The 26610-nt window shown below is 45.3% G+C and overlaps 1 protein-coding gene and 1 pseudogene across 1 annotated transcript in view; one reads left to right on the forward strand and one right to left on the reverse strand.

The window, feature by feature from the left end:
* LOC144497682 (uncharacterized) overlaps positions 1 to 26610 on the forward strand; it is a 273548-nt gene that overhangs the window by 22062 nt on the left and 224876 nt on the right. The window lies entirely within an intron of this gene.
* The window catches only part of LOC144497515 (major histocompatibility complex class I-related protein 1-like), a 44172-nt pseudogene that overhangs the window by 4911 nt on the left and 12651 nt on the right, over positions 1 to 26610 (reverse strand).

The raw sequence follows: 26610 nt of genomic DNA on the forward strand, positions 1-26610 counted from the left end.
TGTACAGCAGATGATCACATCTGTCCTGGCCAGAGATGACGTTTGCACCCTCACAATTACTGGCAGAGCTAAGGATGGGAGCCTGAAGCCAATATTGAGTTGTACCTGTGGCCATCATATCTACTGGAGAGAGTGAGCACCATCCGATGAAAGCAATCATTAAATGGAAATTAATATTTGGTATGTAGCAACGGTTGTGCAGTAACACTTTCTAAAAGATCCGATGAAGTTTTCTGCAGATCTGACGTTCTCCATCATGTCACAGTGAAAAGAACTAAGTGATGAAGCAAATACTCAAGATAACAAGAAACATTATCAGTAATATCACTGCGGCACAATGGTTAGCACTGCTGCCTGACAACGCTAGGGGTGAAGGTTCAATTCCAGCTTTTGGTGACTGGCAAGGTAGGGTTCGTACATTCTCCCCGTGTCTGCGTGGGTTTCCTGTGGGTGCTCTGGTTTCCTCCCACACTCCAAAGATGTGCAGTTTACCTTAACTGGCCATGCTAAATTGGCCCTTAGTGTCGGGGGATTAGCAGGGTAAATATGTGGGATTACAGGAATCGGGCCTGGGTGGAATAGTTGTTGGTGCAGGCTGGAAAGGCCAAGTGGCCGCCTCCTGCACTGTTAGAATTCTATTCTATTCCATTCTATTCTATTCTGTTCTATTGGGGCAGCACAGTAGCACAGTGGTTAGCACTGCTGCCTCACAGCACCAGAGACCCGGGTTCAATTCCAGCCTCGGGTCACTGTTTGTGTGGAGTTTGCAAGTTCTCTGCATGGGTTTCCTCCGGGTGCTCCAGTTTCCTCCCAAAATCTGAAAGACGTGCGGTTAGGTGCATTGGTCATGCTAAATTCTCCCTCAGTGCACCCAAACTGGCGCCTCGTGGCGACTAGGGGAATTTCACAGTAACTTCAATGCAGTGTTAATGTACTAATTACTTGTGATTAATAAATAAACTTTATTCTATTCTACTTTTATAGGAGAAAGGGATCTGATGGAAGGGTATTTGTGGGACTCACATGTTGCAGGAAGCTTAGAATCTACTGCTTCAAAACAATAACTGGAATTCACTCTCATAACAATATCAACACTTCAAGTAACATAGAACATTGCTGTGAAGTCAGAGATGGCAAACAGTGAGTAGGGTGACTGGAGCCACAAGAGCAAAATATATCTATCAGTGATCACTTGGCCAGATGGGTTTCGAAAAGTCAACATCTATATGTTTTCCAGCAGAATTGGATTTCTGATTTCCAATCTTGTTAGGAGATTCAAAGAATTTCCCAATTGCAAGAAGCAAACATCATAGAATCCCTACAGTGCAGAAGGAGACCATTTGGCCTATCGAACCTGCACTGACAACAATCCCACCCAGGCCCTATTCCCATAACCCCACATATTTACCCTCCTAATCCCCCTGACACTAAGGGACAATTTATCATGGACAATCAATCTAACCCACACATCTTTGGACTGTGGGAGGAAATCGGAGCACCCGGGGGAAACCCACGCAGACACGGGGGGGATGTGCAAACTCCACACAGACAGTCACCCGAGGCCGGAATTGAACCCGGGTCCCTGACGCTGTGAGGCAGCAGTGCTAACCATTGTGCCACCGTGTCACGCCATGATCTCGGAGAAATGATTGAAGTGAAGATGTGCCATTCCTTGAGCTCAGAATGAATGGACTTCTGTGCAATAATTAAATCAAGTAACATTCAAACATTACACTCAAAAGAAAAAAGTTCACTGAATAAATGCAATAACTTTTTCAAATAAGGAGAATGTCCATACAGTGCGATCTAGTTCATAGAATGAGTGGCTGGATATGAAGACTTACCAGGAACAGCAACAGCAGCAAGTAGAGGGTAGTACATGTTTTCTAAGTCAATGATGAAACAATACACCATCCACTGGTCCATTTCAGTGGAAACGCTGATCCCTGTTAGTGTCGGAGGGGCTGCTCCAGCTGACACTAAGAGACATAGCAAGTTGAAAGCAACGTCTTATTCATAGAGAAGGGAAACTCTCCAAGGACACAGTCAGTTCCACTGAGACTGTCATTAATTACAGTGACTGAACAAACAAGTTCAGTTAACCACTTTCAATCCGACACTTATTATCAGAGCATATATTTGTGTGAATGGTCCACAGTACACAATACTTTGAAATGTCCAACACGTTCTCAGGTTGAATATAAACCAGGACAATTTACAATCTTTTTAGACAGTCTTCTGCCTTCTGAAGTAAAGGCTTGCTCCTTTGTGCTCACAGATCCTAGGTACGCAAATGCCAATTGTCACTATGTATAAGTTTCTACCTGTCCCTGGTGTTGCGAAGAATGGATCTGGCCAAGCTGCTGTGGAACGCTCCAGGTATTTGGACAGTGCGGTACCACCTGTCCATCATGGAAAGATTTAGGTGGAAAAATACCTTTGACCACAGGTCCATCAGGCAGTGGCCTGCACGTGATGCCCTGGAGGACCTACGGGAAAAGGAGGTGGTGGATCCTGTCGGATGGTTCCCTGAGCAGACTGTCATCTGGCAAAATGCCTCATCATCAAAACTTTCAAACAAGCACCAAGACCTAGCTTGGCTGGTGGTGAGAAAAGCACTCCCCGTCAGATCCTTCCTCCACGCCCGGAGTATCATCCCATCTGCACGTTGCCCTCAAGGTGACTGTGGTGGGGAAGTGACTGTTGTCTACCTCCTTGTGGAATGGGCATTTGCAACGAAGGTCTGGAGAGAGATGATGGGGTTTTTGTCAAGGTTTATCCCCAGCAGTTCAGTGACACAGGACTCTGTGCTGTACAGGCTGTTCCCAGGGACACACTCTGAGACAAATATCTGCTCCCGGTGTCTGGTGCAAGTGAGGCTCGGAACAGGGAGATTCTACAGTTGAACGCGTGGCTAAAGGACTGGTGCAAGAGGGAGGGTTTTAAATTCATAGATAACTGGGAAATCTTCAAGACAGAATGGCAACTTTACAGAAAGGATGGGTTACACCTTAACTGGAAGGGAGCAAATATCCTGGCTGGGAGTTTTGCTAGAGTGTTTCGGCAGGATTGAAACTAGTGTGGCAAGGGGGTGGGGAACAAAACAGTAGGTCAGTAAATACTGAGGCTGGGGTTGAGCTGGGGGCCAGGGCAAGGCTAGCTAAGAAGAGGAGCACTCTGGAGGAGGAGGACCTGACTGGGCCTGGAGGTCTGGAGTGCATCTGCTTCAATGCGAGGAGCGTAACGGGTAAAACAGCCGAACTTAGGGCCTTAATGCTTATGTGGAATTTGGATGTGGTTGCGGTGACGGAAACTTGGTTAAAAGAAGGACAGGACTGGCAGCTGAATATTCCGGGGTATAAGTGTTTTAGGCGAGACAGAGGAGGGGCTAAAAAAGGTGGGGGAGTAGCGATATTCGTTAAGGAGCATATTACCGCGATGCAGAGGGTAGACAACTTGGAGGGGTCATGTACTGAGTCGCTGTGGGTGGAACTCAGAAACAGGAAGGGTGCAGTCACTATGCTGGGGGTGTACTACAGACCACCCAACAGCCCACGGGAAGTGGAGGAAAGGATATGTCAGGAGATTCTGGATAGGTGCAGAAAAAATAGGGTTGTTGTAGTGGGGGACTTTAATTTCCCTGGCACAGACTGGAAAGTGCTTAGAGCTGGGGGTCCGGACGGGGAGGAATTTGTAAAATGCGTACTGGAAGGTTCTTTGGAACAGTATGTAGATAGCCCGACTAGAGAGGGGGCTATACTGGACCTAGTTCTGGGAAATGAGCCCGGTCAGGTCGTCAAAGTTTCGGTAGGGGAACATGTGGCAAATAGTGACCACAACTCTGTTAACTTTAGGATAGTAATGGACAAGGATGAGTGCTGTCCTACGGGCAGGGTGCTAAATTGGAGGAAGGCTGACTATAGCCGGATTAGGCAGGAATTGGTGGATGTTGATTGGGAGAGGATGTTCGAGGGTAAGTCCGCGTCTGGCATGTGGGAGTCTTTTAAGGAACTATTGATAAGGCTGCAGGATAGGCATGTGCCTGTCAAAAGGAAAGATAGGAAAGGTAGGATTCGAGAGCCGTGGATAACCAGGGAAATTGAGGATCTGATTAAAATGAAAAGGGAGGCGTACGTTAAGTCCAGGCAACTGAAAACAGATGGAGCTCTGGAGGAATACAGAGAGAGTAGGAAAGAACTCAAACGGGGAGTTAGAAGGGCAAAAAGAGGTCACGAGATGTTCTTGGCAGGCAGGATTAAGGAGAATCCTAAGGCAGACTATTCATACGTTAGGAACAAAAGAGTTGTCAGGGAGAAAATCGGACCTCTCAGGGACAAAGGAGGGGAATTATGCTTAGAACCCAAGGGAATAGGGGAGATCCTAAATGAATACTTTGCATCGGTATTCACGAAGGAGAGGGGCGTGTTAACCGGGAGTGTCTCGGAGGGAGGTGTTGACCCGTTAGAGAAAATCTCCATTACAAGAGAGGAAGTGTTAGGTTTTTTAGGGAACATTAAAACTGACAAAGCCCCAGGGCCTGATGGCATCTATCCTCGACTGCTCAGGGAGGCGAGAGATGAAATTGCTGGGCCTCTGACGGAAATCTTTGTCGCTTCTTTGGACACGGGTGAGGTCCCTGAGGATTGGAGGATAGCGAATGTGGTCCCGTTGTTTAAGAAGGGTAGCAGGGAAAACCCAGGAAATTATAGGCCGGTGAGCTTGACGTCCGTGGTAGGGAAGTTGTTGGAGAGGATTCTTAGAGACAGGATGTATGTGCATTTAGAACGGAACAATCTCATTAATGACAGACAGCATGGTTTTGTAAGAGGGAGGTCGTGCCTTACAAATTTGGTGGAGTTTGTTGAGGAAGTGACAAAAATGGTTGATGAAGGAAGGGCCGTAGATGTTGTCTATATGGATTTCAGTAAGGCATTTGACAAATTCCCACATGGCAGGTTGGTTAAGAAGGTTAAGGCTCATGGGATACAAGGAGAAGTGGCTAGATGGGTGGAGAACTGGCTTGACCATAGGAGACAGAGGGTAGTGGTCAAAGGGTCTTTTTCCAGCTGGAGCTCTGTGACCAGTGGTGTTCCGCAGGGCTCTGTACTGGGGCCTCTGCTATTTGTGATATATATAAATGATTTGGAAGAAGGTGTAACTGGTGTAATCAGCAAGTTTGCGGATGACACGAAGATGGCTGGACTTGCGGATAGCGAAGAGCATTGTCGGGCAATACAGCAGGATATAGATAGGCTGGAAAATTGGGCGGAGAGGTGGCAGATGGAGTTTAATCGGATAAATGCGAAGTGATGCATTTTGGAAGAAATAATGTAGGGAGGAGTTATACAATAAATGGCAGAGTCATCAGGAGTATAGAAACACAGAGGGACCTAGGTGTGCAAGTCCACAAATCCTTGAAGGTGGCAACACAGGTGGAGAAGGTGGTGAAGAAGGCATATGGTATGCTTGCCTTTATAGGACGGGGTATAGAGTATAAAAGCTGGAATCTGATGATGCAGCTGTATAGAACGCTGGTTAGGCCACATTTGGAGTACTGCGTCCAGTTCTGGTCGCCGCACTACCAGAAGGACGTGGAGGCGTTAGAGAGAGTGCAGAGAAGGTTTACCAGGATGTTGCCTGGTATGGAGAGTCTTAGCTATGAGGAGAGATTGGGTAAACTGGGGTTGTTCTCCTTGGAAAGACGGAGAATGAGGGGAGATCTAATAGAGGTGTACAAGATTATGAAGGGTATAGATAGGGTGAACAGTGGGAAGCTTTTTCCCAGGTCGGAGGTGACGATCACGAGGGGTCACGGGCTCAAGGTGAGAGGGGCGAAGTATAACTCAGATATCAGAGGGTCGTTTTTTACACAGAGGGTGGTGGGGGCCTGGAATGCGCTGCCAAGTAGGGTGGTGGAGGCAGGCACGCTGACATCGTTTAAGACTTACCTGGATAGTCACATGAGCAGCCTGGGAATGGAGGGATACAAACGATTGGTCTAGTTGGACCAAGGAGCGGCACAGGCTTGGAGGGCCGAAGGGCCTGTTTCCTGTGCTGTACTGTTCTTTGTTCTTTGTTCTTTTGCTGTTGCTGGAAGATCATCAACTCGGTGAAAGACACTCTTTGGTCTGCCCGAATCTTGTTTATCTTCCAGTACAAGCCCTTCCAGCCCTTGACTGAGTGCAGATGGGCACATTCCAAAGCTCAGGACTATGTGCTGAGGGACGCACTAAAGCTTGGGGCAGCTGCTGCAGAGGCGCAATGGGGAAGGTCGCTGTCTAAGACCTTTCAACCACCATGAACTGAGGGGAGCAGAACCTGCTCGGGCTGAATCACTCACTGAATGTACACAGTGAATATTTCATGTATCTCAGTTGTACTGAAGCACCTCAGAGTGCAACTTGTTCCATGTAGACAACCTTTAAAAATAACTTTGCAACATTTATAAGACCACTGTGAAATGTTTGAACCATTTCCTTTACTGTACTGAAGCATCTCAGAACGTTCCTTGATGTACGCAAAGAGCCTGAATATTATTGCTTTTTGTGTGATGGTCATTTTGGAATGACCTCATTCACCGAGTTGATGATCTTCCAGCAACAGCAAAAGAACAAAGAACAAAGAACAGTACAGCACAGGAAACAGGCCCTTCGGCCCTCCAAGCCTGTGCCGCTCCTTGGTCCAACTAGACCAATCGTTTTTATCCCTCCATTCCCAGGCTGCTCATGTGACTATCCAGGTAAGTCTTAAACGATAAGGGAGGGGTGGGTGGGGGTGGGTTGACAGGACAGAGTGCCCAAGAGGTTGTTTAATTTGTAGGAGAATGGGGATGATGCCAGATTTTTGTTAAAAAGCCGATTACGGAACAGGAAAAGAGAAAACCACTTACAATATCAGCTAACATTGAAAGCAGGAAGGGACTCAGCCTGTGTACATCTGAGCAGCCTGCAGTCTGAGATGCTGGTCTTTGACATCTTGTGCTTTCTTACACCGGGTTTGATCTTCAGATGTGAGGATTACAGAATTGGGCTAATGGAGGTGGAGGGAAGCCAGCTCCATAATTGCAGGGAAATGGGGCAGCATCAGAAATTTTGTAACATAGACTGAAATACTTGGGGAATGGAAATGGAGTCCACTCAGGAAGCAGGCTGGGGAGGTATAGCTATGAGAGCCAGTGGGTTTACAGTAGAGATTGCAGAACTACCTAATCCCTGAAATGGAGGTAGAGAAGTCTCGGAGGGGAAGAGTTAATGGTGGGTCATATGGAGAGGAGGGCAGTGTGAAATTTATTGGAAAGGGATTCACATTTATTTCCTCCCAGTTCTGCTTGAAATAAGAAAATGGAATGAACACCATTATCAATCAAAACTGGTGGCATAAACTTGAACTTGTCTTTCCAGATTAACTGAGGAGACTTGATACAAAGCAATGATTTCACCCTGCAAAGCTGTGATCTTTCTATCAGATATAATGGCAGGAGTGGAGTGTATGTGGATCTCCAGAAGCCTGTTCAATTAGACAACCTCCTGGCACAGTGGTTAGCACTGCTGCCTCCCAGCTCCAAGGACCTGGGTTCGATTCCCGGCTTGGGTCACTGTCTGTTTGGAGTTTGCACATTCTCCCCGTGTCTGCGTGGGTCCCCTCCGGGTGCTCCAGTTTCCTCCCACAGTCCAAAGATGTGCGGGTTAGGTTGATTGGTGATGCTAAATTTATTCAATTACCAGGGGGCATAGGTTTAAGGTGCGAGGGGTAAGGTTTAAAGGAGATGTACGAGGCAAGTTTTTTTTTACACAGAGGGTGGTGAGTGCCTGGAACTCGTTGCCGGAGGAGGCAGTGGAAGCGGATATGGTAGTGACTTTTAAGTGACGTCTTGACAAGTACATGAATAGGATGGGAATAGAAGGATATGGTCCCCGGAAGGGTAAGGGGTTTTTGTTAAGTCGGGCAGCATGGTCGGTGCAGGCTTGGAGGGCTGAAGGGCCTGTTCCTGTGCTGTAATTTTCTTTGTTCTTTGTTCTTTATCCCAATATTCAAGGGGAAGGTGATGGCCTAATGGTATCACTAGACTATTAATCCAGAAACTCAGCTCATGTCCTGGGGAGCCGGGTCCGAATCCCGCCACGGCAGATGGTGGAATTTAAATTCAATAAATAAAAAATATGGGATTAAGAATCTACTGATGGCCATGAAACCATTGTCAATTTTCATTAAAACCCATCTGGTTCACTAATGTCCTTTAAGGAAGGAAATCTGCCATCCTTACCTGGTCTGGCCTACATGTGACTCCAGGGCCACAGCAATGTGGCTGACTCTCAACTGCCCTCTGAGCAAGGGTAACTAGGCATGGGCAATAAATGGTGGCCAGCCAGTGACGCCCATGTCCCACGAATGAATTAAAAAAAATTCACACTGAGGTCAATACATCTGAACTTAGCGACAGGAACGCTGCACGGGAGGCAGGAATGGGATCCCAGTGAGTCAGGATTTCCAATTCCAGCCCAGAGCCAGTCAGCCCGTTCAACTGTACTCCTTCTGCTATTTCCACCAACCCCAGTGAGGGAGAGACTGCAGCAGGGAATTATTCTTGAATGAAACCAAACTCACCAATCCCAAATGGGGGCCCGCTGATTGTATCAATGGGCAAGGGTGAACCAGGTTGGTCGGGAAGTAAGATCCTGTAGTCAGTCATGTGAGAAACCATCTGAGTTTGAGGGAGATGGGGTTGAATAAAATTTATGCCCAAGACTGGAGCAAAGACATTGACAGAAATATAAATGGGAATCTGGAATGCATCAGGGAACGCAGCGGGAAGAAATTAATTTGTGCTGGAGGGAAGCAGGAGCAGCATGAAGCAGTGGATGAGAAAACTGCACTTGAAAACATCAGAAAGATAAGGAGAGAGATATGGAGAGAGATCTATCAGGGGCAGACCCACAGTGCCAAAATTAATTGAATAAATTCTTCAAACATCTTCCAGGCATTTCATGTTGAAACGGGGGAGTTAATTGAGGAAGTTATGAAAGACCAAAACAGCTACAGATTTACAATCATTGAAAGAAGCAATGCACATTCGCCAGGTCATAAAATCAAACCAAGCACTGAGGTACATTCCTAAAGGACAAGAATTGAAAATCAGGGAGATTATATTAAACCTACGTAGAGAATTGGATATACAAGAACCAATGCATTGTGTACAGTCCTGGTCTGCACATTAAATTAACACAAAGGGGTAACATCTGTTACATTTTTAACCATCAGAACTGAGAGATTTTAACTATCTGGACAGAAGGAACAGGTTGGAATAATTTCCTTAGAAAAGGATGATAGGGAGATCCAACAGAGGTTGTGATGGGCTTTGGCAGGTTTGACTTGGAGCATATATTTCCAGTTGGTGGGCCCTTAAAAATACTGATTGTCGATATAAGATCATCAATAATAAATCCAGAATGGCATTCTTTAATCAGAGAATGATTAGAACGTGCATCTTTAGGGTTGTTAAGATGAATAGTTCGGATTAATTTAAAGGTAAGGTCATGATTTTATTGATCTTTATTTTTGAAGTTTATTTACTTATTTGTGTCACAAGTGGACTTACATTAACACAGCAATGAAGTAACTGTGAGAGTCCCCTAGTTTCCACACTCCGGCACCTGTCCATGTACACTGAGGGAGAATTTAGCATGCCCAATGCACCTAACCAGCACATTTTTTAGACTGTGGGAGGAAACCGGAGCACCCGGAGGAAATCCACTCAGACACGGGGAGAATGTGCAAACTCCACACAGACAGTGACCCAAGCCAGGAATTGAACCCATGTCCCTGGGGCTGTGAGGCAGCAGTGCTAATGACTGTGCCACTGTGCCGCATGAGGTAGAAAGCAGTAGAAGTTATGCTGGGCGGGTTTGATGAAGGGAATTGCGAAAAGGCTCCCTTGGAGCATAAAGACCAACAGAAACCAGTTGGGCCAAATGGTCTGTTTCTGTGCTGTAAATTCAATGTAGTTCTGCGTAACTTGATTATAGATTAATCACAGTTATCATTTTTTAAATAACATTCAGATATTGAATTGATTTAATTCCTGAGGCAATACTCCATTTCATTATTGACAACTTAATAATGTTACTGTTTACAGCCCTTAGACGGATTTCTATTTTTATAAAAATTGTTATCCGCGTTCTTCTGTTTCAGGTATCTTTCCTGGAAGGGACACATCTCGCTGTGTCAGCATTCTTTTTGCATTCCTGCATTCCAGAGGAAACCCACGCAGACACGGGGAGAATGTGCAAACTGCACATGGACAGTGACCCAAGGCGGGAATCAAACCCGGGTTCCTGGCCCTGTGAGGCTGCAGTGCTAACCACTGTGCCACTGTGCGTTGTATTAACTCCTGGGCACCACTGTGTAGGAAGGTAGATTTGTCCCTTGTGTGGAAGAGGTCAACAGTGGCAGGTGGTGCAGTTGTACCCTTCATTCAACAAAATATTCCCAAAGGTTAGAGGGGTAAGCTATAAGAAACTGTTGTGTAAACTAAGTTTGTATACAGACTGGAGAAGATTAGAGATGGTCTACCGGAGGTGTTTAGTATGATTAAAAGATTTTCAGAGGAAATTATTTCCCTGGTGAGTGTGTCCAGAATCATAGAATCCCTACAGTGCAGAAGGAGGCCATTCAGCCCACCGAGCCTGCACCGACACTAATCCCACCCCAGGCCCTATCCCCATCACCTCACATATTTACCCCGCTAATCCCTCTAACCTATGCATCCAGGACACTAAGGGTCAATTTAGCATGGCCAATCAACCTAACCCGCACGTCTTTGGACTGTGTGAGGAAACCAGAGCAACCGGAGGAAACCCATACAGTCACGGGGAGAATGTGCAAACTCCACACAGACCTGAGCTGGGAATCGAACACAGCTCTCTGGTGCTGTGAGGCAGCAGTGCTAACCATTGTATCATCATGCCATCCCATATGGCCAATGCACCTAACTCGGATATCTTTGGACTTTGGGAGGAAACCGGAGCACCCAGAGGAAACTCACGCAGGCACGGGGAGAATATTCAGCATAATCTTATATTGGAGCTAGATTATTGGTGGACGTGACTGTGCATGAGACAACAGTGATGGTGGCAGAGAATAGAAATCAGTGGGGAAAGATTGTTCAGAGTTACAGCCAACCCTCGGAGTGATTTAAGACAAGACAATTGGAACAATGTTAGGAAGCAATTCATCCTCATAACATTTAAGAAGAATTTAGATGGGCACTTGCACACAGGGCTATGGACGAAGTGTTGGAAAATAAGATTAGGTTGGTTGGATGCTTGATGGCCAGCACGGTCGCAATGGGCTGAAGAGCCTCTTTCTGTGCTATAAAACTCTATGACGCCAGTAAATCAGTGACACACCTACAAAAAGCAATTTTGCAGCTCGACTAAACGAATATGTCAAAAAGTAAGGCAGTAGATTTAAGTTTGGTAGGTTATCAAGGTTCATAGAAGCAAGTTGGGAAGATGACATAAGATAAAGATCAGTCATGATCTTACTGTCTTGAGAAGCAGGATCCATGGTCCACCTTTTCACTGGTTAGCTGCCTGGCCAGGAGGGAAATGTTATGTTTATTAGACTCTCCGAGGGAGAAATTCCCTTGAACAGCATGACTTTGTTTCAGGGAGGAGGGAGGTGGGGCGGGGGAGGCGGGGGGGGGGGGGGGGGGGGGGGCTGCGGGGTGGGTGAGGCCTGCTGCTGCCCCCTCCGTCCCCTCCTCCCCCCCCCGGGTGCAGTTTGGAGGCCATAGGGGTGGGAAGGAGCACTGAGACACACTGTTGAAAAGGTTTGCTTTGTTCTCCAAGCCTTCCTCCCAGTTGTTTGCTTATATTTTAGGTCCTCTAGCTCTCACCCCTCAAACCTTCCCAGTCGCCATGTCTCACACATGCCAGCCCATGTTACATCATGCCTCCCAACAGCCCCAATAGCTTCTCATACCCTCCATTTCAACTCATGGTTCCCACTCACTGCACTGGCCCCTCAGAAACAACTTTTGCTCTCTTTCTGACAAAGGTATTTGCCAGTAACCATGAAGAGAGCCCAACTTTGTGATGTACGTGGCTTGTCCTCCTTTTTACACACTATCCTCCAACCTTGGAATTGGGTATGAGACAGATTCAGTCACTGTGTTGACCTTTTGATAAGCTATGCAGAATCCTTGAGTACCATCAGATTTGGGAACCAAAATGATCGGCGAACTCCACTCGCTTTAATTTGGTTCTATAATGCCTTCTTGCAGCATTGCTTCAACTTACTTTTGAACCTGCGCTGCTTTGAGAGGATTAAGCCAGTAGGGGTGTTGTTTTATTGGAACAGCATTCCCTATGTCAACCTCATGTACTCTGGCATTAGTCCTCCCCACTCTATTTCCACATAGGTCTTCATAACACTGTAACAAGCTTTTCAAGCCAGGGCTCTGATCTTGGGACAGAGAGCTCACTACTTTAACACAGTCTTGAAGGACTTCTTCGTTATTTAATTTATTTTGAGGTACATCAAAATCCACATCATCAGAATTGGATTCCTCTCTCTGAGTGGCAGTAACTCATGCTTGTTCCTCTGATTCCCTTTCCCTGTCATAATATGGCTTCAACATGTTCACATGACATTGCCGATAATTTTTTTCCTATCTGGCATCTTTATCAGATAATTCATCTTGACTTAACTGCTTCTCAATCTGATAGGGACTACTAAGTCTTGCTTTAAGGGACATTCAACCATTGGTAATGGCACCAGTACCTTATCCTCGTGGGAAAATGAACAAAATTTAGATTTCTTATCTGCTTCTTGCTTCGGTAGGTGTGCCACCTTCAAATGTTGTTTCACTAATTCACCTACTCTGTTTAGTCTTTCTCTCACCTCAGATACATAATCCAACTGTGAGATCTCTGACTTCCGACCCACCAACTTTTCCTTAATTAATTTTAAATGTCCTCTTGCTTCGTGTCCGAATAGCAACTCAAATGGGGTAAAACTGAGTCGATACATTTGGAGCATCTCTAATAGCAAATAATACAAATGGGAAACCTTCATCCCAATCAGTTGGGTAATCCTGGCAATACGTCCTCAACATGATATTTAGGATCTAATGCCACCTTTCCAATGATCCCTGGGATTCAGGATGGTGTGCACTTGAGGTAAAGTGCTTGATGCCTAAACTATCCATGACTTCCTTAAATAATTTGGCAGTAAAATTGGTATGGCTGAGTTTCCCTGGATAATTCCTAATGGGTAAAGAAAGAAAGCAACTCCTCCACAACCTTTTTTGCCTTGATATTCAGTATCCAGTGGAAACTTGGGAGACACATCTATTATGGTTAGCAAGTACTGGTTTCCACTTTTGGTTTTAGGGAGGGGATCTGCACAATCAATTATACCTCGTGTAATAGGTTCTTCAAATGTGGGAATTGGCATCAAAGATGCTGGTTTTGTCACTGCCTGTGGCTGTCCTACCATCTGACATGTATGACTGGTACGGCAAAATTCCACCACATCTTTCTGTAATCCAGGCCAATAAAAATGCTCCTGTGTCTTAGCCTGAGTCTTCCTCACTCCTTGATGCCCTGCTACAGGTAATTTGTGTGCTACCCGTAATACATCCTGTCTGCATTCTACCCGCAACACAATCTGGTGAACTTCTGCCCATTCCTCAGTTGCACTAACCTGCCAAGTTCTCCATTTCCACCTGAAAATGTTATTCTTAAGGTAATAGCATTCTGAAATACACTCTGATTCCTTTCCCGAGTAAGCTTTGTGATATAAATCCTTTATCGTCTCATCTTTCTGTTGTAATTCCATTAATCTTTCAGATCTAAACCACCTCTCCTGATCCTCTACCTGCATAGGTTTTTCCTTTGCAATCTCATCAGAGTATCAGCTAACTGGACCTCAACTCCTTTATCTTTCTCTGTTGTTCTCCCTTCCTGTTTCAACTTATGGCGGTGGGATCTTGTCACCACACAATCCGGAAAAATTCCAGGGCATTTTTCTGTTAACTCCTCAGTTCCTTGGTTTTCCTTTTGATTTTCCATAGTAGTCATTCCCACCTGTGATCCAGCTATATCATTTCCAAGAATAAACTGTATTCCTGGAATAGCCAGGATTTCCATCACTCCCACTATCACTTCCTCAGACTGGATTGGACTTTCTAGCCTTACCTTACACAGGGGAACACTACTCCTTTCTCCATTTATTCCACAGATTACCACTCTCTCGGGCAATATTTTAGAAGGAATGCAAATATTCTCATCTTTTACTATCAGAGACAGACTATCTCCCGTACCTCTCAATGTTTTAACTTCTTCACCGACTCCTCCTGTTTTACCTGAGTAAACCTTACCCACACAGGTGAAGTCTTTGAAAAGAGGGGACGTTATCTTATCATCCAGCCGGTGCCTACTCTGTGCACTCTCCTTCAGCTCCACGACTTCCCTCAGGATTTCTTTCACTGCCTTAACTAATCCCACTGGTTGAGCCTCTTTTACCACATCTTTTTTCCCAGTGCCTTTCTTAAACCAGCAGCACGGAGCCTTTGTGTGTTCCACCTTATTACAATTAAAACACCTGAGGTCTTTCACCTCTTTTCCACTCTCTTGGGTGTCTTTTTTCACAGGTGGTAAACTATTCCCTGTGTGATCTACTTTATGTTCTTCATTGAAGGATCTCCCTCTTACCCAATCTCTATCCCTCACGGTACGAATTAGCTGTCAGAAGCCAAAGTTTAATTGATGCACTAATGTGTATTCATGCGTCACCTCTTGAAGCCCTTCTCGCTGTCTTAACTCTCTCTTCCTCAATATGAGTTCTCATCATTTCTGGAAGTGAGTTTTTAAACTCCTCCAGTAGAATAATGGCTGGAATTCTCCCATCCTGCCCGCCACTGGAATTTTAGCAGTCGGGTTGTGGACATGGGAAACCCCATTGACAGTCGGGTGGGAATTTCTGGCTTTTAGACCAGCGCGGCCGGAGAATTTTGCCCAATATCGCTAAGGGCCTCATATGTCTTTTCCATCTTTAATGCTCTCACCCATCTATCGAAATTGCTCAGCTTAATTCTTCCAAAATCGATATCTGTCTGACCTGGTTTCTTCCTTAAATTTCTGAACCGTTCTCTATATGCTTCTGGTACCAATTCATAAGTACTCCAAACAGCCATCTTTACTTCTTCATATTTTCCTGACAGCTGCTCTGACAGCGCTGCAAACACCTCAGTAGCCCTGCCTACCAACTTGGTCTGAATTAACATTACCCACACATCCTCTGGCCAAATCATCTGTGTAGTCGATTTCTCAAAGAAGATGAAAAAGGCTTCTGCATCCTTTTCATCAAATTTTAACTATGTTTGAACATATTTGCATATGTCCTTACCAGGCGATTGGCAACAATGCTCCTCATCACTTCTGTCTTGTATTCTTACTCCTGTCAATTGAAGTCTTGTTGCTTCCAATTCCAGCTTCATCTTTTCCAACTCAAGCAATCTTTCCCTCTTTCTCTTTCCCTTTCTTCTCTCTCTCTCTCTTTTTCCCTTCCTTCTATCTCCAGTTGTCTCAGTTGCAATTCAATTGTTTCAAACTCCACTGCACTTGACTGTTTCTCTAGAATACCTAAATGCTTGGCTAACTCCATTACAATTTCAGCTTTCTTATTATCCGCGGTTGAATCCAGTTTTAGCCTGTTTGCTAATTCTACATGTGTCATCTTTTTCTGTTTTTGTAAAGTTTCTTGGCAAGTTTGGGAAGCATCTTTGACCCCCAGAACCTGTTTAGCAATGTTAAGAGCGATTTCCTGACTGAAGGTTTATTTACACATTTAGAACTGTTCAAATCCCAGACAAGCCCCCAAATTGTTATGATGTAGAAGTTGACCCCCTTTTGAGAAGTAACGCTGAATCCCCCAAAGAGGAATACCTCACCTCATAATCTGTTAAAAGTGTGTGGGAAGGTGTGAGCTGTTCGTCAGTACCATTTAGTGGTTAACTAACAGAAATACCACACACTCACTTTAAAATGAACACATAACAATTTATTTATTTTACAGACAGGGAACTTTAGCTAAACAAGTAACATACCGAATGAAATCAATTGCGAATGGAATGCTGTTCAAATAAATAAAATACTCATTCATTAATTGTTAAAAATATCTAATAGAATTCAGTGAGTCTCAAAAATACAATCAGGTTTGTGGCTTTCAGAATCTTTTGGAATTCCTCTGTTGAGTCCTCTGTTTCTTTCTGATTTGGTACATTTTGCTGGTTAGATGGTGCATTCTCTGAAGAGATATCCGAAGCTGGCAGAGTTGAGAGCTGTGCTCTCCCTCTTGAGCCTTGAAAGGTGGCAGTTTTTCTGTTGCTCCCCTGTTCCACCCCCCGCACTCTCTTTTACACCTGCGATGACCGACCGATTTTCCTGCTGTATGATTGGTCTGAAGTTGTCAACACCATCAAATTCAAATGTGATAAGTTCCTGGTAGCTGAGTGTCTGCTTTCACTTGATTGGGCTAAACTTAAAAAAAACAGGTTGCCTTGTCAAGACTACTGCTTGACTTTTTTGACACAAATGTTTCAGCTCGGACTCCGTATGTACTTTGCATTTTAAACCTCCAAGAACTGAAACAGAACACCAGCTTTTAAAGGGACACCACAATGCTATTTTCCCTCTGACATTTTTACAATTTTTTGACATATTTTACCAACATCAAATTCCAACTTCACAAACCAAACTTCGCAACAACATTCACATTAAGAAGCTGGTAACCACCGCAGTAATTTTCAGGCTTGCAAATGACAAGAACATCTCCCACTAATAAATCCCAACATGTCTGTTGAGCTTTCTTTGCGTGGTGCTGTGTTGAATTACAAACAATACCTTTTCCAATTTGGACACTAAGGGCGGTATTTTACCATCGCGTTGTGCCTGTTTTCGGATTTGACATGGTTGTAAAGTACGGCGCAAAGTTACTTGAGTGATTGGCACCTGTTTTCAGGACCGATGCCATTTTGCGAGTGCAGAATTATCGGCACAGTCAACCCCTCGCTGGAAATGGGTGAGACGCCGATTAATTGATTTAATTATATGGAAATCGCATTTTGCATGTGTTTAGCGAGCCTGGGGCTCAATTGTCTGGGCTCACTTGCCTTTATGGCCTCAATGGGAGAGGTTCACTCTGGTGAGGAATAGTTATGTTCCTCATGAACAGGGAGCAGTCTTCCTGGCCTGGCAGTGGAACCGGAGGCGTTTGAGGCCCCCCAGGAAGGCCAAGGGCAAGTGAGGGTGCCCCTTCAGCAGTGCCAGACCGGCAGTGTGAAACTGGCACCTTGGCAATGCCAGCCTGGCACCTGGGCAATGCCCACTGGGAACCCGGTCAATGCCCACCAGGCAGTGCCGGGGACAAGGCAATGGGGGAGGGGCCACTGAGGGAGGGGCCAATGGGGAGGCAGTGGGGGTAGGGCTGATAGGGAGGAAGGTGCCCACAGCCACTCTGCAGCGATCATTGGGGGGAGAGCAGTGGGTTTGCAATTGGTGGGGGAGGGCAGCGGGTCCACGATCAGTGGGAGAGGCTGGTGGGTAAGCAATAAGTGGGGGAGGGAAGTGCACCATCAGTCTGGGCAGTAGGGGGTAGGCAGGAGCTGCATCTCGGGCCACGGGCCCCTGCGATTGGAGGGGGGAGCTTCTATAGGCTGCCTGCAGGAGCAGGGGCCTGACAGCTCTCCGTTTGTCAGGCACCTGTTACTGTTAATGTGCATGTGCAGCATCAGAGGTCTGCACATGCGCACTACCTCCCTCTGCAGACTTTCAGGCATGTTACGCCCCACCCATAGGCTTCTGCCACGAGCAACAGACTTGCTCAAACTTTTGCAGGCAGATTGTGCATTGGGGGGGTGGGGTGGGGGGGCGGAGGTGGGGGGAGCGGCTGGACTACAAGCAGTGTCATGTCTCCAATGGTACATAGCGTGGATATTGGCGATGGTAACTGTTGTATATTTAAGTAGTTGCATGATTGCCTTAAGAGCTGATCACATGATCTGATGTTGATGTCATTAGGGTATCACAGGCTGCTGTTCAGTTTCAGTTTGTACTCTGTACAGGCAAAAAGCTCCTTCAATAAATCTGTGGTTGTTAGTTTGAATCTATGTGTGCAAACGACATCTTTTCTTTATGGTTAAAACCTGCAACATGGTTCGGACATCACAGTACCTCAGCCATTTCTATCATTCACAAATCTCTTGTTGAAAGGCAGGGAAACATCTAAATAGTTTCCAGACTGCCTGATTCCATGTTTCATACTGGAAATAAGGGAAGATTAAAACTCAATGGGCACTGTCAACTTCCCATTGTATCCCACTGACTTCCCACATCCGAAATATACTGAATGGTTCTCGAACTTGTTAACATAAAGGTCATGTGATCAAAGCTCATTTCAGGGATTGCACACTTCTTACGCCAGAACCATGTGGACCCATTGGAACCAGCAGTTATCAGCTAGGCTGAGAAATCAAATCTGAAACTGATTGCAGGTCACTTAGCAGCCCAGGCACTTAACCGATTACAGTTTTAAAGTTCATCTGAGAACCTACCTCCCAGGTATTCAACTGCCAAAACCTTGAAACCTGCTGTGAACCCTTCGTCTTACAAGGCTGCCACTTCAACCTCAAATCATACAATCTCTTCAAGAAACCACAGGCCTGCCACAGTGAAGAGTAGGATACATTACTCACCTGTATCCAAGCTTTGTGTGTGAAAGTGCATATGAGACCAAGTGTGTGACACTAAGATAATTTGTGTAAATATTCGAGAATATATATCGTTTTTTATTTTAAACCCACAAAAACTTGCTGCTGAATATGTAAATTGGGATACACGCTCCAATGGAAAGATATGATATACCTGTTCATACAAAAGTATACAGACTGTCGGCAGTAAGATAGCAAATGCATTGTGACCGTGTCGTGTGTAAATAGAGCAGAACAGGAAAGTATACATATAGAAAAACCCATTACCTTGCCCATAATAGCCCTCACAATAGCCCACGCAACCAAGTCACAGTGTAGAAAAGGCCATTCGGCCCATTGAGACTGCACCTACAATAACTACCACAAAAGATGTGCTAATCCCATTTTCCAGCATTTGTCCCATATCCTTGAATGTTATGACATTTCAAGTGCTCATCCAATACTTTTTAAATGTTGTAAGGTTTCCAACATTCACTACCTTACCAGGAAGTGCATTGTAGATTCTCACCACTCTCTGAGTGATTTCCTTTCCCTCAAACCCGCTCTGAATCTCCTGCCCCTCACCCTAAAACGATGCTCCCATGTGATTGGCAAATCAAATAAGAGAACAGCTGGTTCTTATTCACAATGCCCAAACCCTTCATAATACTATACACCTCAAATATGTTCCCCCTCTAAAGAAAACAATTCAAGCCTATCCAATCTCTCCTTATAGCTCAAATGCAACATCCTGGTGAATCTCTTCTGGACCCCATCTAGAGCAATCACATCCTTCCGATAGTGAGGTGACCAGAACTGCATACAGTACTCCAAGTGTAGCCCAACCAACATTCCGTACAGCTCCAACATTACCTCCTCATTTTTATACTCTATACCACAACTGATCAATGGAAGTGTCCCATATGCCTTCTTAACTACCCTGTTTACCTGTTCTGCCACCTTCAAGGATCCATGAATAAGTACCCAAGATCCATCTGAGCTTCCTAATTTTCTGCCATTCATTGAATGCTCCCTTGTCTTGTTACTTCTTTCAAAGTGCATCACCTCACACATATGAAGGTTAAATACTATCCACCACTGCTCTGCCCATCTGACAAACCCATCGGTATCTTCCTGTAACCTCTGACCTTCTTCACTATTAACCATCCTACCAATCTTGGTGTCATCTGCAAACTTAGATATCATTCCTCTCACGTTCTCATCTATATAATTTATGTGTATAACAAACAATAAGGGACCCAACACTGAACCTTGTGGTCCGCCATTGGACACTGGCCTCCAGTCACTCAAACAACCTTCTACCATCACCCTTGTGTCCTATTGCTAAGCCACTTTCGAATCCATCTTGCCAATTTCCCTGAATTCCATGTGCTTCAATTTTCTCAATTAATCTCCCATGTGGGACCTTGTTAAAGACTTGCTAAAATCCATATAAACTACATCAACTGCACTTCCCTCATCTGCACACTCGATCATTTTTTCAAAAAGTTCTATCAAATTTGTTCGGCATGGCCTCCCTCTGACAAAACCATTATCGCTACTCAAACCATGCCTTTCTAGGGGCAGATTAATTCTCTCCATCAGAGTTTTCTCCAATAGTTTGTCTACCCTTGACGTGAGACTTACCGGTCTGTAATTTCCTGGTTCATGTCCACCATCCTTCTTCTAACCACATTCGCCATCCTTCAGTCATCTGACACTACCCCCACAGCCAGAAAGGAATTAAAAAGTACATTAGAGTCCTTGCAAATTCCTGACTTGCCTCCCACAGCAACCTGGTATGCAGTTCATCCGGGCCTGGGGAATTGTCCAATTTTAAGCTAGACAAAGCCTCCAATACCTCTTCACTTCCAATGGCAAACTGTTGTATGTCCTCACAGCCCCTTCTCCTGAATCCTGTACCTATGTCTTCTTTCTCCTGAGTGAAGACCAATGAGAAGGTATTCATTTAATACCCTTTCAATCTCCTTCATCTTCAGACACAGATTTCTCTCTTGGCCTCCAATGGGCCCAACTCTTTCCCTGGTTAACCTTTTCCCTTTACTGTATTTAGAGAATGATTTAGGATTTTCCCGAATCAGGCCCCTTTTCATGACCGAATAATGCTGCACCTCGACTCAAGAAGCTATATGCCATCCAGATAGCATGCCGTTCACCTACCTTACATACTCACTCCCTCCACCTTCAGTGAAGAGTGGTTGCATTGTGTAGCATGCACAAAATGCACTGCAGCAACTCATCAAGCCTTCTTCGACAGCACCTTCCAAACCTGTGATATCTGCCACCTTGAGGAACGCCTTTGAGGTAAGATCAAGTGTAGTTTTGCTGTCCTGCACTCGGTTGAAGTCATGAGGTTACACTGAGGCTTCATCTGAAGCAATCTTTTAAAGCAGCATCTCGACCTTTTGGCTAAGATGCAAATGAGATCAAGCCTTGGAGAAGGTGCAATGCCTGCTCCAATCAGCTTGGATCATGTCGATCAAGCTTAAGACAGGAAGTGGTGAGCCTGTCTTGTCAGCTTGGATCGGGAATGTCTCACTGGCTGAGACTTTGAATTGGACTTTGATTGGATTGAATTGGATAAAAAACCTGCCACCTGGAGGAACAAAGCAGCAGTTGCAGGAAATGACACCATCTACAAGTTCCCATCCAAGTCACACACCATCCTGATTTGGAGCTACATCACAATTCCTTCATGGTCATCGTGTAAAAATCATCGCACTCTCCCTCCCAAACAGTACTGCGGGGGAATATCTCAGCCAGATGCACTGCAGGAGGTCAAGAAGTTGACTCAGCACAAACTTTATCAAGGACGACAAGGGATGGGTAACAAATGGTGGCCCAGCCAGCAACTCTCACATTGCATCAACGAACTACAGGAGGGGATATTTTGGGACACAGTGTTAGATTAAAGTTTGGAATTAATATGAATGACTGCATGAGTTTAAAGGGCTGTATTAACTTGATGACTGTACCGATTTTAGTATCTGTTTGAGAGTCTGCATTAGTTTGAAGGACTGTTTTAAGTTGAGGGATTATAAGTTAAGGGACTGTCGCAGTTTGAATAGAGTGCTGATACCTGCAGTTTCTCATTTTTTGTGAGACATTCTCTGTTGTTTCTAAGCAATTCCAATCGTCTCGACTACCACTAATCATTGCAGCATGAGACACATTTGAGGGAATGTATTAGTTTGAACGACTGTCACAGTTGAGGGACTGTACCAGTTTGAGAGAATGTATTGGTTTGAACGGCGGTACCAGTTTGGGGACTGTATTAGTTTGTGGGACTGTACTAGTTTTAGGGAAGGTCACAGCTGAAGGACTGTATCAATTTGAGAGAACGTATTAGTTTCAGGGAATGTACCAATTTGAGGGACTGTCTTAGTTTGAGTTGAGGGAAAGTATTCTTTTCAGAATCCATCAAGAAAAGGTCCCCATCTGAATTATTGAACAGACTGGTCAGAGTTAAAGAACAGTAAGAAGTCTCACAACACCAGGTTAAAGTCCAACAGGTTTATTTGGCAGCACAAGCTTTCGGAGTCTCAGGCTCCTTCTCCAGGTGAGTGAGGTGTTGTGTTCACAAACAGGGCATATAAAGACACAAACTCAATTTACAAGATAATGGTTGGAATGTGAGTCTTTACAGGTAATCAAGTCTTAATCAATGTGAGTGGAGAGAGGGCCAAGCACAGGTTAAAGAGATGTGTATTGTCTCCAACTAGAACAGTGAGTGAGATTTTGCAAGCCCAGGCAAGTTGTGGGGGTTACAGAAAGTGTGACATGAGCCCAAGATCCCGGTTGAGGCCGTCCTCATGTGTGCAGAACTTTACTATCAGTTTCTGTTCAGCTTGTTTGTGTCTGTATATGCCCTGTTTGTGAACACAACTTCTCAATCACCTGAAGAAGGAGTCTGAGACTCCGAAAGCTAGGGCCAAATAAACCTGTTGGACTTTAACCTGGTGTTGTGAGACTTCTTATTGTGCTTACCCCAGTCCAATGCCAGCATTTCTGTATCAAAGAAGGCAGCCACATCTCAGAGTGCACTGGAGCAGTTCTGAGCAGACAGCTCATATTTGAAATGTAAATGTTAAATAGACACAGCAGAGTGAGGTGGTCAGTGTAATAGTGTGAGATCTGGGGAAGGACATGATGGTGTTTAAATTAAGAACACCACAGCTAGAGAATAGTGCCTCCAATTTCCATTAGTTGGTTAGTGTGATTAAAAGTGATCAGTCTTTAGGGTTTACCAATGTAATCTCAGTTTTAAATATGTTCTCTCACAACAGAGTTAACTCAGCTGTTGCAATGTGCTGACTTGTTTTTTATGGAGAAACTGTATTGAAAGGTGTTGTAATCTCAATGTCCCCATGGAGATCCCACAATGTATAAAAGACACAGCAAATATAACACCCAAGTGTTTAATTCAGAGAGATTGTCTGCACCACCAAGGACACATCACACCATCCAGAAAAATATGGAACAATTTCAAAGGATTCTAAAAATTTACTACACAATTCTTGCTGTCATTGGTGTACCTGGTAAGTGACTGTGAACACTGAAGTTGTGCAAATCTGTGTGTGTTTTGGTTTCTAATTTTACTGTGTAATTGATAATGTTCCACACTGATCTACTGACACCCGATCAGTGAGATCATTTGGTTAAGCGCATAGCTGAGTCAGACATCAGTACAGGCAACAGAAAGGAGTGATATTCCTGGACATTTGTCCTTCATGTGGGTCACTACCCAGAGAAAATTGGTTTTATTTTATGTACAGTTTGTGGTGACTGATCTCTCCACCTCGTGGACCTGTTTCTGTGTTTCTGAATGTCACCAGTGACCAGTGAGAACATTTTTTTTGTTGTTGGCTGAACATGTTTGTGAATAAATGTATACAATGAAATGAAATTGATATTGTTCAGTCTCCGCTGGAACTGCTCCAAAAGAAAGAAATGTTACAGGCAGTTAAATATCAGGACCAGATGGTTACTGCATTCAAACCCTCTCGATGACTTACTCTCACACTCAGTATAGTTCCTGTAAACACTTTATTTGTTTCACTGCTGTTTAATCCCCTTCCCTCAACTCAGCCTTGAGAATTTTTGGTCATGAATGTTTCTTATTTTTTATATATTGGTCTTCACATGAGGTGAATTTTGAACTGTGGTCACTGAATTATCCACTTCTGTAACTGATGGATGTTTGACAGACCAGTAATTACCTAGAATCTGAGTCTCTACACACATAACTTACACCGATCTCTGGTTTTTAGCTCAGCAAAGGCCATCCACTCAAGAGGAGATAGTTATGACTGAAGAATATAGGTGCTGGTTTTCATAAAGCAGAAATTAGTTGGGAGGCAGTAAATATGAACATTAATAAACTGCTAGTAATTAAATAAATAAAGCAGTTCCTAATTAATAAACCACTTCAATATTTGCGAAGTGATGAAACGGCTGTTGATTGTGATTAATTGTTAATTACATAGGGCCACGTTGAAGAGTAGCTCATGGACAAACCATTCAACCTGTGACATGTTCCACAGTTCCCTTCACCCATCTCTCTTCATTAAACCCAATGAGCACGGCTTTCTGCTGCTCTGTACTGAATGTTTTTCCTGAATTGCCCTGAAGTTACTCCATGCTATTCATATTAACTGCCCCAAGTGGTCATGAACTCCACATTCTATGAGTAGATATTTTTCTCCTGTACACGTTTTTGGATTTATCAGTGACGGTACTATTTTACTGATACTTAATCTCAGAGCACCCATCAATTGAAGATATCTTCTCAATGGCCACCTTATCGAATGCATTCATAATTTAACAGCCTCTGTCGATCTTGAGGTGGAGATGCTGGCGTTGGACTAGGCTGGGCACATTAACAAGTCTCACAACACCAGGCTAAAGTCCAACAGGTTTATTTGGAATCACGAGCTTTCGGAGCGCTGCTCCTTCATCACCTGATGAAGGAGCACTATAGAAGGAGCTTGTTTTTATTCATTCATGGCATGTGTGCATCACTGGTTGGGCCAGCATTTATTGCCCATCCCTCATTGCCATTGAGCTATATGCTCTTTCAAGGGCAGTTAAGAGTCAAGGGTCAGCATTTTGCTGTGGATCTGGAGTCACATGCTAATTTCCTCACTTAAAGCATATCGACAATCCACAATGCTTTCATGAATACCAGATTTTTGTTGACTGCAGATTTCACCATTTGCCGTCCACCAGAGCATTGGCCTAGGTCTCTGGATGACAGTGAATGCAGCAATGCATCAACATCTTCCCAGAGGTCCAGTAGAGTTCTGCTGAACCGATTTCTGGGGTGGCAGCCTTGTCCAATGAAGAGAGCTTGAGGAGACTCTCTTGAATTTAGAAGAATAAGACTAAACAGGCTGGCAGGATGTCTAATTAAGCTGGGGGAGACTGTGCTGTACCCTCTTGAATTTAGAAGAATAAGAGGTGTACACACTGGGACATCTTTGCATGGGAGTTGCTATGGGAAGCCAATCAATCCCAGCACTGCTGCTTTTTTGAAGGATATGTAAGGGATATTTCTTCCAGCTCTACTCAGCTCCACACCGTCCATTCTGTTTTCTGGTGTCTTGAGGGCTGTCTTGATTCCACTTCATTCTTTCACCCAGAACTGAAACAATGATCACGATTCTCCCAAAAGTGCTGAATTGGTGGGAAAACTGTTCTAAATCCCGGCAGTTCTGTCAGTTCAGCTTCTCACCTGAATCTCCGCACTCTGTGCACAGCAGAAGTCCCAGTCATGAATCTCATTAAAGTTGCAGGGGGGCGGGGCCAGTTCACGCCGGAGTTTGACATTTCTGGAGCTCTGCGCATGTGCAGTGGCCCCGATCTGTCAGACTCCCCACTTGCTGGCCAACTCAATCGCTGGCCAGCCCGGGACCCCCACAGTGCTACCCCTCCAGCACCTTCCATGGCCCAATCACGGCCCCCACAACAATTCCCGGGCCAGCCTTGATCCCCCCGACCTGGAGCGCCCTGATGTACAGCCCATTCCCCCCCCCCCCCCACCAGCAGTGGTGATCCCCCCACCTCCCTCACCCTGGCAGAACCCCCCCCACTGCTGACCCTCCCCCCCCCGCATCAGACCCCCCCCCCCCACCCCCCGGAGGCCCCCCCCCAGGCAGATCACCCCCCGCCCCCCACCCAGCCCGCCCCAATCGCTGCCCTCTCTCCATTCCAGACCGATCCTGTCTGCAGAGTGGCAGCTTCTCCCCAGGACCTGCCCACAATAGGCCCCACCCCATTGACACTACCCATGCCTGATGGGCAATGTCAAGGTGCTCCATGGGCATGGGCACTTTGCCCCTTGAGCAGTGCCAGGGGCCACAGGCTGCCACTGTCAAGGGGCACCATCCCCCCGCCGCCCGACCTCCTGGGGGGGCTCCAATAGCCCCCCCCCCCTTCATTTCAGCGGGGTCTCTCGCTAGTTCCCTGAACATAGGGAGCTGGTGTAAACCCCCCCCCCCCCCCCCCCGAATGAAGTACTCCTGGCGGGGTGAGAGATTCAATCGGGACCTGAAAATTCCCGATGATTAGATTGAAAATACATTTAAGACGTATTAAAAGCAGATTCGAATGACTTACCTGCCTTCCCGCCAGTTTCCAGCGTGGTCTGACCGGCTCTGGGAGATGCGCCTGCGCAAATCCCGGTACAAGGCCGGCGACGCGCATCTCCCACCACGGCCCGCCAGAAATGTTGCGGTTCACGACGGGAAAATCGCGGCCAATGATTCGTCACATTGCTGTTAATGTCCCGCAGCTCCTTCATCTTCACATTGTAAGATTTTGGGGCGGCACGGTAGCAC

Source organism: Mustelus asterias, chromosome 8 (assembly GCF_964213995.1).
Source record: "Mustelus asterias chromosome 8, sMusAst1.hap1.1, whole genome shotgun sequence".
NCBI classification, from domain to species: Eukaryota; Metazoa; Chordata; class Chondrichthyes; order Carcharhiniformes; family Triakidae; genus Mustelus; species Mustelus asterias.